The sequence below is a fragment of the Suricata suricatta genome, chromosome 3 (assembly GCF_006229205.1).
Source record: "Suricata suricatta isolate VVHF042 chromosome 3, meerkat_22Aug2017_6uvM2_HiC, whole genome shotgun sequence".
NCBI classification, from domain to species: Eukaryota; Metazoa; Chordata; class Mammalia; order Carnivora; family Herpestidae; genus Suricata; species Suricata suricatta.
In genome coordinates, this window is record NC_043702.1 from 102,785,678 (window position 1) to 102,801,407 (window position 15,730).

Consider the following 15,730-nt stretch of genomic DNA (forward strand, 5'->3'; position numbering starts at 1 on the left):
AAATTTCTCTCCTTTCCATACTGACTCAAGACCTATAGCTAGAAGGGACCTCCCTGCACAGAGTCCTAAAAGCTGAGCCAATTTGTACAGGCACAGGACTTTTACAACATTTATAAAATTTCCAATAATGGAGGTGAGTTCATCACTTAAAAACATAATATTTTTCATGTCTAGAGTTATAAAATTCATCTGCAACTCTCCCTGTTTGAAAAAGAAAAATGTGAGCTGGTGCTAGGCTGTTTCTCTCTCTAATCGGCGAGATGTTTGAGAACAGAGACTTGTTGGCCTGAGGTCAATAATGCAGTTTTAATATAGTTTAGGCCCTGGCGGCACTTTGCTCTAAAGCATCCAGGTGCTGTCTGTATTATTAAGCACATGTCAGGCCATTAAAACACGTTTATGACTGAGAGAGTCTGGTGAAAGCTGCCATGTTACCCAGCTGTGTAAAGGGGGGGGGGAATCATTCGTTATTTCAGACCTGTCTCTCAAAAAATGAAACGAGTAAAAGGAAGTTTTAAAAATGTACTGACTGGATTCTTGAAGTCTGTCTCAGAAAACTCTTGCTTTATTCTTTCCCCACGAAGAGTTTCTGAATTTTGGAAAACTTGAAATTCTTTCATTTCAAATTTGAAATGGAGTTAGACTTGGTGTCTGCTGGACTTTTTCTACCTGATGAGGGGGAAGACCAGCAAAAGAAAAACAACCAACCAACAAAAAGTCCAACAAAGCTAGTTTTCCCATTCCTTATACTTCTCGGGAGACTTGTTTTCAAGAGATCATAGTGGCTTTGCAAGGGATGACAGCTCCATATGAGAAATTAGAAAGTGATGATTGTCGTCCCAATAATGTTGGAGGCCCTCTGGAGCCACCCTGGACACATGGTATGTCCTGGGAGACAGTCAGTAGCAAAGCCACTCTTTGTTAGTGGGGCAGGGAATCTGGATACTTAACAATTAATTTGAGACTAGGTCAGGTGTTTCTACTGTCTAAAAGAGGAGGTAACTCCAATGGAAACAGGCAGAAACATTCACTTCTGTTTCCAGAGTTTTGTACAGGGTGCGTGGCTTTTTGCTTCAGAAGTGCAAACTAAATGCATCCTTGGCGCCTGGGTGGCTCAGTCAGTTAAGTGTTCGATATCAATACAGGTCATGATCTCATGGCTTATGGGTTTGAACCCTGCATCGGGCTCTGTGCTGATGGCTCAGGGCCTGGAGCCTGCTTCAGATTCTGTGTCTCCCTCTCTGTCTGCTCCTTCTTGGCTCTAGCACTCTCTCTCTCTCTCTCTCTCTCTCTCTCTCTCTCTCTCTCTCAAAGATGAATAAACATTAAAAAAAAGACTAAATGCATCCTCAAAGTAGAAAGCATCTGAATTTAGTTGTTCAAAGGAATGAGGTTTTTGGAAGGTGAAAGATAACAGTGTAACCCCTCCCTTATATTTTTCTCTATTTTCTGTTTTTGTCATCTCCTTTCTTTAAAGTCTTATACTTGTGGATATGAGGAGAAGTTGAGGACGTCCTTTCACTGTGGGTGATGTGATAGTAGGATCCATAATCATTGCAGATGTCTTACAGGTCAGGCGTTGTGCCGGGGCCTCGTCATGTAATATCGCAGGAAAAAATACACCCCTTAAAACTTAGGAAGCATTTATTATTTTACCAAGATGGGTAGGAAGAAACTGGGAACCAAAAAATTAGGTTCAAGTGACCAAGATAGTGTTTAACATCAGGTCTTTCCTTAGGATTCCCAAGTTCATGGTCTTTATCCTGGAACTTACTGGCATCCATAGTCATTGTATATTATCAATTGTTTAAGTAATTCCAAAGTAAAACTCTACTTTAGATGAAAAATCTATAGATGTATGTTCAATAGGCTGTTAAGGTAAATACCTATTTAGTATTTAAAGTTAGTTCTTCCCAAAACATTTTATTTGGTGGCCCTGTTACTGACAGATTTTTGGGTTGGATGGAACTGACACAAGATCGTGAGTCCATCATCTTTAAGATGCCTCATATTTTAGCTAAGTTTGCCTGTATAATATTATAATATTATAAACTAAATAATCCATATCTATTTAACAATACACACCTACTTCCCAGTATTCATTATGTATACATGGCATAAATGCATAGTGTTGATTCCTTAGTAAGATTATCATCTGAGGACTAGGGGTGCTAAGCAGCATGAGGTACTGATAAGAGTCTATCTTCCTCCAAAGGCTGTGTCCTCTGTTGTACAGCCTTTCCCATTCTGGTCACCCCTGTGCTCCAGACCCCACATGAAAATCTTGTGGCTGCATTGGGAACAGAGAGAATACCTTCAAGGTGTCCTGCTACACAGTGAGACTTGCCATTTCTCCTTTCAGGAATCAGAAGAGATATATAGAGAAATCTTAAATAAATGAACCAATACCTGGATTTTCTACTTCATGCATTTCAAGCTCTCCATTCTTTCCTGCATTTCAGGAGGTGCTGTGTGTCACAGTGACCACCCTATATCTCAAGTCCACACCTGTTCATCGAGCCATAGATACTACGTTCAATTTTTTTTTTGAGAGAGAGAGAGAGAGAGAGAGAGAGAGACAGAGACAGAGAGAGAATACCAAGCAGGCTCAATGCTCAGCATGGAGCTTGGCTCAGGACTGGATCTCATGATTGTGAGATCATGACCTGAGCCTAAATCAGGAGCCTAAATCGCTTAACCATCTGAGTCACCCAGGCGCCCCTATGTTCTATTTTTTAATGTAGGAAATAGGTGTTGTTCTGAAGACTCTTAAAGAGATGCCAGGAATCGAGATTGGTATCATCCAAAGTCATCTGAATTACTAAGAAAGCAGAGTATTGTATGAAGGTAAAGAATAGCATCTGGTCTGTTTCTTTGGAGAACTAGGGAGGAGCATTTTGATTTTTGTGTGAAACATTAAATAATCTAAAGAAAAGCTGGTACCACTATAATTATTCTAAGTATGATCAAAATTTCAATATTATTTGTATTTTTCTGATGGGAGAATGTTGGGGATTGAGAGTAGGAAGAAAGAGACCTGGGGTCATTAGTCATTAAAGTTTGAAATCTGCTTTTTCTACTATGGTGCTTCTCAAACTGTCAACTCCTCTCTGAAAAGTGAGTCTGGGCCAAGAGCTTGAACACAGGCTTCAGAATTCAGGGCTCCAGCTTACCTGTGCTCTGCATTGATGCAGAATGTGAGTAACTGTTGTTCTGTTAGACCTCATTGTGCTGTTTTGCTAAAGGAGAGGCTTGGTCTAGAATTAGTGAAGTCCCTCCTAATCCTTCAGATGAATTTCTGAAGAAAAACAGAGGTCAACCCTTTTTTTAGTATGAAATCAACAACCCAAGAGTCTTCATTTGAAAATAGGATAAATGGCCTTGAATAGGGATATGAGAGGCCAACTCCCCTGTCAGAGGTCATGTTTCTCATTTTGCAAAGTAAGAAAGTTGAGTTTGACCTTTGTCATATAATGATTTTTGTGAATGAGATTCTTGGATTTTCCAGAAATCTCATGCATGTGACTCTCAGTGTTGTGTATAGAGTTAGGAGCCAAAGATTCCAATATGAAAAGTTGTTTGTTTGGAAACTTCCTTAAACCTAACTAGAATAGTGTGTGTGTGTGTGTGTGTGTGTGTGTGTGTGTGTGTGTGTGTGTGTTGTTTAGAGGGTGATAAGAATATACAGGCTCTTTGAACTGTGTTAATATAGGTACAGTTGTAGGTTCTAGAGCTATTATATATGGAGAGAAAACAAGACAGAGACATGGCAAGGGTCTATGATAAGGGGCAGGCTTTTTCATAGTTAATTTTTTTTAACTTTATTTATTTATTCTGAGATGGGGAGAAGAGAGAGAGGGGAAGAGAGAATCCCAAGCAAGCTTTGAACTGTCAGTGTGAACCCTGACATGGGGCTCAAAGTCACCAACTGTGAGATCATGACCTGAACCAAAAACAAGAGTTGGATGCTTAATTGACTGAGCCACCCAGGCACACCATGGTTTAAGGTTTTTATGTTTATGTCACTCTAGAAATTAGAACAAGAACCAGTGAGGCCAAAGGGCAGAAAGAGCACTTTTGCTTTTCCATTAGAGGAATAAGCTATCCAGAGCCTTCCTTGGTGTCACGAGAGGCAGCAAGCTCTGAGTGGAGTTTTCAGAATTACACAATGAGTCTTGGCCATACTGAATTGAACCCGGGGTATGGAAGTGGAAATCTCCAAACTTCAACTGAATAGCTGTGCACCATGGAATGATTACAGCCTGGGAAAATGGTAAAAAACCATTACCCAGGTACAGAATAGAATTCTTGGACAGGAGGAGATATAACCAGCAAAGATCCACAAATCAACCATATGTCATGGGAAATTTTTCAGTTGAGACAAAGAGCATAATATGAAGAGGCCCGTTCAGATCACCCCATTTGATCCCTAGGTAAAAGCAATTGTGTTCAACCATTTTATAACTCTCATATTTCCATATAATGGCTTGAATAGGAAGATTTCTAGAGAGAGCATTCCAAAAATACCAATGAAACAATCAATTCTAATCAGCTATCCATTTTCCATACCTAGTAGACTTTTGGAACTGAAGGTATGGTGAAATTCTAACCTAAGTCAACAGCTAGATGGATATTTCTTTGATCATTATTTAACATTGACTCTATTTCAATTAAATAAGTCCTACAACTATGGTCAACACCATTCCACTTACCTTTTGGAATGCATTTCAAATGATATTTTCTCAAGAAACCTTCCCAAAGCCAGCCAGATGCTCCATCACATAGTCTTCTAGCTCTTCTCTGATGTAGCATTTACCCTAAGGATGGGTGTGTGTATGTGTGTGCACATGTGTGTGTGCATGTGCATTATTACACCATGACTACTGTAACAAAACACCATAGACCAGGTGACTTAGGAACTGATTTTCCCACAGTTCATGAGGTCTTATATCCTCCTCTTACAAGGACATCCATCTGGATACAGGTCTGCTCATATAAACTCATTTTACCCCAACTACCTCATTAAAGGTCTTTATCTCCAAATATAGACACATTCTCAGGTACTGGAAGTAAGGACCTCAGCCTGTGAATTTGGGGGAATACCATTCAGCCCATAACAATGTATATCAATCACGTGTCTATTAATTGGTTATTCACTGCTCCTCTGACCACTAGAATGTAAAGATCCATAGGAACCAGAACACTGCCTCACTGATCACTATTTTCCCAAGACCTAGTATAGCACCTTGCTTATCACAGGTGCTTAGTATAGAACTATGTGCCTAGTATAGAAGCAACTGTCTAAACTCATAAAGTTGACCTCGAAAACAATTTGCAAGGATATAATTTTAAAAGTGAAAGAAGAGTTAATAGTAAATTTTTTTAACAAACATTCATGTTACCACAGTTCTATGCTGCATAATGTGTCAAACCTGAAGATGAGCTACACTCCAGGGAAGTGCTAATTAGATAAAGGCCAGTGGAACTCCCGGAGGTGGGGAGATGGCTAGGAGAGCTGCATCATGCAGGATCGAAGCACTCACCCTGATTAATATTTGTGGCTAGATGGTTTTAGGCTACAACTCTGCAGTTAACAGAGCTGCTCCCCAAATAGTGCCCTTCTTCATATAAGCCTTTTGTATCTAGCCACCATCTGCACATCAAGTAAACATGATAACTTTGTGAACCTCGTCCTCTGATTCAATTAAGTTGTCATCAGTGTCTCTGTATTTGAGTTAAGATAATGTTGATGAGAATATCCCATTAGCAAGGGCAAATACATAAATAGCTACAGGGCAATGACTGTCACAACAAGCCTTCTGCTGAGCACAGAGTTCAAGTTTCAGAAGGCAGAAAAGTGATGAGGTGTTCCATGTTATGGGCGTCTGAGAAATGCCATTGCCTGAGCTTCAAGATATCCTGCGTTCCCCAAAACAGTGATCTCTGGGGCATCTGCAGGTTTTTCACATCTGAGTATTGACAGTGGGATTATTTTATTTCTTAACTGACTCTTTCTTCCTCACCATTCACTCAAAAGAGTAACTGAGGGAGCTAGATTGTTATTATTTCATCAGATATAACACTCTAATTGTCAAGCCTGATCTCATGTCCTTTGCTCTATCCTAGTTTCTGCTTTGATAATTCTCTCATATAATTCACTTTGCATCCAGGTAATTCAGGAAGTTTTTGAAGTGTCTACTCTCTGCTGGCACTATATGCTCAGACCTGAAGGATGGGGACATTGGCCACCAGGAGCTCATGGGCACAGTTGGAAAGGATGGTCTTGAGGCATTTGTAATGCAAGATGACACATGCTCAGGATAGTCGGGGAATATAGAGGACAGAAATCCTGATGAGTGAGAAAGGAAAGGCTTTCTATGGGCAGGGGCAAAGACAGCTTGTTTGGAAGAATGGATAGAATTTGGCCAAACAAAGAGGGAAGGAAAGGATGCTCCAATCCAAAGAGAGAAGTAGGAGATCTAGGAGTGTAAGTCTCCACCGGTGGCTCAGGATGACCAGGTCACTGAGGACGAAGGAGGACAGAGAAGAAAATGCAGCATTCTGGCAGAGATAACTGAGTTTGAGCTGTATCCTGAAGGTGATAGAGAAATTATCTGTCTCTGGAGTTGAACTTGGACTTTACCATGTAGATGTTTGAGCTGAGCATTCAAGTCAATATCACAGAAACAAGGGCTTTACCATCAAACACAAGGAAGTCACATTTCCTGTCTGACTCTAGTGGATGGCACACCCAGATGTTTTCCTTGCGTACCTTGACCGAGGAGGGTTTTCAGGGTCCAGGTCGCCTTGACGTATGATGGTAAGCCGGGCTTTAGAAACCAGGAAAGGTTTCACCTGTGGTTTATGGCCCAGGCACCAGGGAGAGCCCTGCTGCTGACACTTGGCAGTGGTGATTCAGCTGGTGAAGCGCTCAATCAATCAATGAGCATTTGGAGAGGACAGGACAAGGTGTGTTACACTGCCCTGTTGATGCCCAGGTGGATACCAAAACAGGACTCTGACTCTGACTCCAGGAACTTGTAATCTTAATGGAGAGATGAGACTTTCAGTGATGCATTGTTAATTAGTGGTTCAAAGCAGTAAATAATAAGGACTAAAGGCATAGATCAAATAGCATACATTATAGGGATTTAGAAGGAGAAATCACTATATTGGTCTAGTGGAGGTAAACCTACTTTGCTCATTTTATTGGTTTATTAATGTATTCACTCAATCATTTGGCACCTGTAATGTGCTCTGCATTGTGCTCAGTGACTATGAGAGGAAGTAGAAAAAAAAAGGATGTTTTTTTGTTCTTATGGTTGAGGAGAAGAAGCTCTAAGACAGATACTGGGAATTGGAAGGTAGGGAGATGGGCGTGGTTACTGATAGCTGGGAGTGGAGGCGCCAGTTAGGTAAGTGGATTCACTTGGAGCATAATGAAGGCACTAGCCTAGCTAAAGTAGGGAGTTTGTGTAGGGATATTGGGAAATGGGATTGAGAGGACAGGTGGAAATTTGATTGTCAAGCTAAGCAGTTTGATATTCATTCTCTGGGCTCCGTGACTCACTGGAGGGACGTGCTGTGGTGTGCTCTTTACACAGTTCGATCTAGCGGGCTGTCCAGCGTCAGGAAGAAGTCAGACTGGGGCAAGAGGGCGGCCCTCACAAAAACTCAGCTATTGTGATAAAGGATAGAATAATGGCTGGAGAAGGAATTGGAAGAAAAATGTGAATTCATTCTACTGTGTAGGGAAGGATTAATAAAATTTGATAATTGATGGGTAAAGGGTATCCAGGAAAAACAGAACTCAGGATCTAAATCATAGCATAATGGTACTAATGATTGTAATATGCTCTTCTACGATGTGATTGACATTTTTAGATTGCTTTATTCAATTATTTATGTATTCCCTACTTTGTTCTCACAAAAATTGAAACTACCTTTGAACCATTATGTAACAGTGGATATGGCAGGGTGTGGAAAAATCAGCTGAACTGGGTTTTCTGGAGAAGATAAAGCCTAGAAACTTACAAGTCAAGCCAGGTAATTCTGTCTATTTTACAGATGAGGAAGCAGGTTTAGAGAGATTAAGAAATCTGTCTAAATTCCTAGAAATTATAAGTGGCAGGGCTTTGAGGAAGGGGTAACAGGTGAATAGAGGCATCAAGGAAATCTGTGACAAGTTATTTCCAGGGTTGGAAATAGAGTCTTCAGGGCTGCAGCTCTGGCCTGGGCTGATCTCTGCATGTTGGCCTGTTACTATATCAGCTGATGCTTAGAGGTCCTGAGACAGGCATGATGCTTCAAAGGTTCTGTGTTCAGACCATCAGGAGAGACAGTGAAATGAGACGACATCTAAATGCAAATATCTATTAGGTATTTGAGGACAAGAGAAATTCAGAAAGAAAGGTTGCGGAGTGAGAGAGAGCAGCAGGGCTCTCTGAAAAATTAGTTAACATGCCATTCTCAACCAGAGGAGATTCCCCACCCTTCCACTCCAGCCTCCCATCCACCCAAATCCACCCAAGGGACTTTTGTCAATATCTGGAGATATTCGCGGTACTGGGAGTAGGGGGGCTGTTACTGGCATTTGGTGAGTCAGGGGTGCTGCTCAACATCCTACATAAGGGGCATAGTACAGACCCCTCTACCCCCAACGAAGAATTATCCAGTCCAAATCATCCAGGGCTGACCAGTGTTGAGGAACTTCTCTTCCACGAAAACCTTACTCCTCTAAAAAAAACAGTTTAGACCGTTCAGAATACTGCTGAACTGCTCTGAGGCCCATTTCCACCAGTTGCGAACTATCAGTGGCTGTGAAGTTCTCATTACAAAAAGTATTTTAAAAAAGGTTCATTAAATAATCAGTAATATTACTTATCTGGCCAAAAAAAATCAAAATAATGGCAGTTAGCTAGAATCCCACGTCAGATCTAAGTAGACCTGCTAAGAAACAGACGTTGAGTTATTTTTGAATTCTTAGAAGCTAGAAGATCCACCAAAAGCTAGGACCAACGTTTGAACTCAGCATTGTCAAAATGGAAGTTTCCACGTGAGGAGATGAACTGGTGCAGCCACTTTGGAGATGCTCTGGTGCTTCCTCCAAAGGTGGGCCACGGACCCAGGAGTCATACTCCAGGATACACACCTGTGAGAATTGAAAACTTAGGTCTATCCAGAAATTTGCATAAGAGTTCAGAGAAACTTTATTTATAATAGCCCCCAAATGAAAACAACCCAGATGTCCATCAACTGGTGAATGGAAAAATAGAATGCAATATAGCCATATATAGAGTATATAATTCAGCTATCAAAATATCCTGAGAGAAAGGATGAACCTTGAGAATGTGTTAGATGAAAAGAGCCAGTCACAAAAGGGAACCTGATGCATGATTTCATGGATTGGAAATGCCCAGGGCAGGGAAATCAATTCAGACAGGAAGCAGAGTAGTCGTTAACTAGGACAGGGGGTGAGGGGATGAGGAGACTGGGGAGATGGTAGATAGCTCTACGTTACAGCAGTTCTCTTGGGGCCTATGAATGTTTTAAAATTAATTGTGATGGTTGGCTGACAGAATATACTGAAAAAAACGTTGACTTGTGCATTTTATTTTTTTATTTTTAAATGTTTATTTAAACATTATTTAAACATAAAAATGCTTATTTTGGGGAGGGTGGGGGGAGGTGGAAGAGCAGAGAGAGAGGGAGAAAGGGAATCCCAAGCAGACTCCTAACTATTCAGCACGGAGCCCAAAGCGGGGCTTGATCTCACAAACCCTGACTGACATCATGACCTGAGCTGAAATCAGGAGTCGGACGGTGAACGGACTGAGCCACCCAGGTGCCCCTTGAATTGTGTATTTTAAATGAATGAATGGTATGGTGTGTGAATTTCATCTCAATCAAGCTGTTCTGAAAATAAAAGTAAAGAAAAGCAAAGTTGAATTCACAGGCAGAAGAGAACTTTGCAGAAGTAATTGGCCATCAGTTCCTGTAGCAGGGTGGGCAGGACTGGCTTAGGAGGGGTGGGGAGCAGGAGCTCATCCTGGCTCCCCTGGAATCACTTCTTCTATTCTGGCTCCATCTCTAATAGCCATGTGACCCTGGGCAACCTCTCTGACTTTTCTTTATAGCATCTTTAGCCTGAGGACCATCAAACTGCGCCTCCTGGACCATTGTGAGAGTTAGGAATTATACATTTAAAATGCCCAGCACATCACCTATATTTGGTACTGTCGATGGGCATTATTAGTTGTTTTTACAATTGGCCTTTATTTCAAAAGCTCATTCATAAGTTCAGTTGTGATGAGCAGGCCCAGAGCAGGCTCTTTAACCCTCTCTGTAAAGGGGCTTTCATATGAATGGCTTCGGCTGAATTCTGGGACCTGGGAGCAAGGAGCCAAAAGTAGAAAAAGATGAAAATATTTCCTAGTCTTTCTCAATGTAAACAGTTGGTTAGTCTTAAAAAAATATCAAAAATGTTGGACATTTTGTTTTTAGAAACTGAAAATTCTAGTACTCTCTATAAGAAAACAAACAACACCACTAACCATTCCATGTCATTCCAGCATTTTCTCTCTGTAGTCATGTTTAACAACATGCAAGCCATAACCACATGTACTATTTAGCCTGAGTCTTCCACTTACCTAGATATCCCTTGCCTTCCTGGACATTATAATTTTTGGTGATTACATTATATTCCATATTACTAACTATACCATATTTGATTTAACTACCCTGCTATTGTTGGAAATATTGGGAGTTGTGAGTTTTTCCTCTTAGAAATGATGGCCTGATGAACTCTCTTCAGCTTAAATCTTGGCTGTAGCTCTTTTGCTATTTAACTATTAATTCTCCAGAAAAATTATGGGATTGAGATATGCTAATTATAGGACTTTTCTTTCTTTCTTTCTTTTCTTTTTTTTTTTTTTGATGCCTTTTGGTATTTTGCCTTTCAGGAAGAATGTACAAACTTATGTTGCCACCAACGACATGAAATCGCCTATTTCCTTCTTTCTACAGTAACTGCATATACGAATTTGTATTTGTTGCCTGTCTGGGAGGTGGCAAATGTTATGTGACATCACCTTAAAAGTCAGAAAATTTGTTTGTCATCAGCCAACAGTCTTTCCAGAACCCAAATCCCACATTTTAGCCTGGGCTCCTAAATCCTATGAATTATCAGGATTACCTAATTACCTGTTCCATATCCAGGGGCTTTCCCCCATCGCGGTGTTCCTGACCTTGAAGGGAGTGCTTTCCGATTCTCTTCCTCTGAAAACTTTTCTTCTTTCAGAACTTTTCATCTCATGGAAGTTTTGGGAGGAAAGCCCTCTGATAGAATTGGTTTTCCCTAATTTGTGAATGATTAATAGCATTTAAGCCTGTACCTTTAAAAAAGAATTCTTAAAAACAAAACCTTGAAGAACTTCTATGGGTGTTATTTGGTTATAAAAATATATATTATATATATAGCCATTAACAGAATGAAGTGGGAAGGAGGGCCCAAGCTGAAAGCAGATTTTTAGAAGGGAAGATGTCACTTCACTTGCCTTGGAATCTGTTCCCAGCTCAGCTCCATTAAAACCAGCCTTGTTTTCCAAGCGTCCTTTCTGCTTCCTCTTCTGAAGCCTCAAGTGCTCTAGTTTCCTACCCCGGGCTGCACAACCAGCTCTCCGGGGATCTTTAAACTTCCATGGCCTGGGGCCATTCTGAAGCCTGCCGTCATTAACCCAGTGTGGGTCCAGGGACCTGACTTTTCAGCAGCTCCCTACGTGCTACCTTTTGTGTGGTCAGCCTCTGGAACCACTGTCCTCATAATTTTCCTCTGAGGAGTGACGATTTCACACAGGCCCCCCCTACAGGGACTCGGGACCATGGATGAAAAGATCAAAAGGATCAAACCAAAAGGAAAAGCAGACCAAAAAGGGGGAGAAAAGAAAGAAAGAAAGAAAGAAAGAAAGAAAGAAAGGAAAAAAGTAGACAAACAGCTATGTAAACCCTCATTAAGTGATAGTGGTAAGGAGTGACATGGACAGTGATGTGGGAAAGGCAGGGGATGGGGCATCGGAACACCAAGGCCAGTGCTCTGGCCCTGCCTCTCCCAAGGGTCAGACCTCTGGTCTCAGGCCAGTTGCTGTAAAATGACAGGATGAGGTACTTCTGATTGGGCGGGACACTCCCCGAGGCCTCTGTTCTCTTCTTCCTTACTGGAGCTCTGGTGCTTAGAAGGGTGCTGGGCCCTTCAGGGCTTTTTACATCCTCCAAGTTGGATTAGTTACTGACTCCTCTTCCAGCGCAAGCAGCCTATAGTCTGTCTGCAGATGCAGTCTCCTGTGTTATGCAAATATATTTAAATCAGGATGCAAATGAGAATAAAAAGAAGTAAAGACCTACAGCTGGCTATGCCCCCCAATGCCCCTGCCAGAAGTCAAATGTTCATCACCGGGAAACATCTGACAGAACCTCTACCTCATTAGTCGAGTCCCCTTGGTTAGGACCTAAACTCTGGCTTTTGGGAGGAAGCAAGGCCGCCAGGTTGAGCAGCTCCCCCCTTCCTCGTTCACCCCAAGCAGATGTTCAGGGCTGCAGCGAGGACTGCCAGGAGGCAGCTGACAATGCAGGGTGGGGGGGTGGGGGGGCGCAGGGGAGTGCCTTGCATCTGGCCTGTGGTGAGCAGATGGGGCCCAGCTGCCTGGGTGCAATGCAGCTGGGCTCCCAGCCTGTGCTGTGCTGGGCACCCCTGCTCATCAGTGCTTGCTTCCCAGCTGGTTTCGTAGGGACTGCTCAGTGAGGCCACCAAGTCTGAGCTCTTTCACTTCCCGAAATAGCTCTTCCTCCACAGTCCCTTGCTCTCCATTGCCACTGCTGCTCCTTTAGCTAAGACCCTGGTCATCCTGTCTCCTGGGGCTCTTGCAAGCAGTGGGGGCCCCATCCATTCTGCTTCCTGCCTTGACTCCTCCCACCCTGACTTTGGATAGTGTACCTGCAACTATGTAATTACTATGCTAAAGACCCATCATGGTCTCCCATTGTTCTAAAGCCACCATGATTTCCATTCCTGGAGGCACATTAAAATCATCCAGGGAGCTGTTAAAAATGCAGATGCAGGGGCACCTGGGTGGCTCAGTCAGTTGAGCATCCTACTCTTGATTTCAGCTCGGATCATGATCTCTCACGGTTCATGAGATCAAGCCCCACGTTGAGCTCTGTGCTGTCAGTGCAGAGCTGGCTTAGGATTCTTTTTCTTGCTCTCTCTCTCACTCTCTCTCTGTGCCCGTCTACCCCCACCAACTCTCTCTGTGTCTCAAAATAAATAAATAAATAAATAAATAAATAAATAAATAAACACTTTTTTAAAAAAATGTAGATGCCTCAGGTCCAGTCCCCAAAGGGTTTGATGGAATTGGCTTGAATAAAGCATTTTCCAGAATCATTTATCCAAGGCAATTGTGGAAACCCATTCTTTAGGTTGGCCTGCCAGGTCCCTGGGTGAGTGGATCCTCTCTCACTGGGTTTTCTGCTGTTCTCTCTAGCGTCTCATTGCAAATCTTTGCTCTTTTGTACACGCTTTTTGACTCCTGGACTCTTGCTCTCTGAGTAGAGAACTCTTTGCATTTTCCAGAACTTCCCTAAACTGTCACCCATCCCTGCTGTGAAGCCCTTTAGGGATCCTCCTATGCCATTAGTTAGGCTCGCTTTCTTCTCTCTTCCATATTTCACTCCATGCAAAATTGCATGTGTTGTTCATTGCTTGTTTTTTTTTCCCACTACCCTGAACTCAAAGGACAGTATTCTTTTTTTTTTAATTTTTATTTTTGAGAGAGAGCATGTGTAAGTGGGAGAGGGGCAGAGAGAAAGGGAGACAGAAGATCTGAAGTGGGCTCCTCACTGACAGCAGAGAGCCTGATGCAGGGCTTGAACTCAGGAGCCATGAGATCATAACCTGAGCTACGGTTGGAGGCTTTGCTGACTGAGCTTCCCAGACGCCCGCACAAGACAGCATTGAAATCCTCACTGCGCGCCTCTTCCATTTAATGGTAGCCTAGAGACACCATGTGTTGTTACTCCCCATACCTCCACATGCCAGGGACCATTTTGTAGTTGCCTTTCTGTCCACTTGTTTTAGCTAACATCATTGTCTTCTTATGACATGACATGCACTAGTCTACATGCACTGCTGTGTCAACTTCTGTATAACTGTCCCAACACCCTAGAGGTCATTTTCTCCACTTTGCAGGGGAGAAAACTGGGGCAAGAAGAGGAGGAAAGCAACTCAGTACATAGCAAGCAAGACACAATAAACGTCCATTGAGTGAAGACGCATCAATGTGTGCTTTTGTCACAGACATATCTTTGTGACCAGACTGGTGAATAAAACCGTGTTTCCTTTAGCAAGTACTTTTGCACCAACAATCTTAATAGCTGATAAATTCTTTAGAAAGAGATTGTTCCAATCTTTGTGACTAATTCCCAGTACAGTTTTCTCAGTACAGTACGCTGGCCGGTTAGTATGCACCAAAGACATCCGACACAAAAGAACAAGAGAGGAATTACCTTTTTTAAAGAATGATTATTATCTTTATCACTTAGAGAGGGAGAGACAGAGAATGAGGACACAAATGGGGGAGGGGCAGAGGGAGAGAGAGAGAATCTTAAGCAGGCTCCTCACTCAGCACTGAGCCCAACACAGGGCTTGATCCCATGACACTGGGATCATGAACTGAGCTGAAACTGAGAGCTGGACATTCAACCTACTGAGCCACCCAGGCACCCCTGAGAGGAATTACCTTTTAATAAACATCCAGGATGCCTACAACTGTCCTAGGAACTTACCTGCCTGATCTCAATGGATCCTTTCAATAAGGACACAGAGTAGAGATTATGATCCTTGCAGATGATAAAGCCAGACTTCCGGGAAGGTAGTTACAGCCAGTGTCACCTCATTAGTTAAGGAAAAATGTTGTGGTTGAACTAGTGTGATACTTCTTTCCAGCGGGAGACTGCCTTTGCCTGGCACATCATTAGAATCTGGGTTTCCTCATCTACTTTTGCCTTTAAAAATATTTTTATTAAATTTTTTATGTTTATTTATTATTGAGACAGAGAGAAACAGAGCATGAGTAGGGGAGAGGCAGAGAGAGAGAGAGGGGACACACAATCTGAAGCAGGCTCCAGGTTCCAAGCTGTCGGCACAGAGCCTGACGTGGGGCTGGAACCCACAAACTGTGAGATCATGACCTGAGCTGAAACCTGATGCTTAACAGACTGAGCCGCCCAGGCACCCCTAAAAATAGTTTATTTTTTAATTAAAAAATTTTTAAGTTTATTTATTTATTTTGAGAAAGGGAGAATGTGCAAGCAGGGAAAGAGCAGAGAGGGAGGGAGAGAGACGATTCTAAGCAGGCTCGGTGCTGCCAGCACAGAGCCCAACAGAAGGCTCAAACTCATGATACCTGAGGCATGACCTGAGCTGAAATCAAAAGTCAGACACTGAACCCACTGAGACACCCAGGCACCCTTAAATATAGTTCATTTTTTACCCAAAAATGAAATATAAGGCATTTGTGGGAAAATGTGAGTAAACAAATTGCCTATAATCCCACCACCCGGAGAAAAAAATCACCATGGACATTTTTTAAAAAGTTTATGTATTTTGAGAAACAAAGGAAGGGCAGAGGGAGAGAGAGAAGATTCTAAGCAGTCTCTATGCTGGTGATAGGGCTCA

The 15,730-nt window shown here is 42.3% G+C and overlaps 1 protein-coding gene across 2 annotated transcripts in view; it reads left to right on the plus strand.

Annotated features, from left to right (window-relative positions):
- The window catches only part of CNTNAP5 (contactin associated protein like 5), a 789,622-nt gene that overhangs the window by 430,212 nt on the left and 343,680 nt on the right, over window positions 1–15,730 (plus strand). The window lies entirely within an intron of this gene.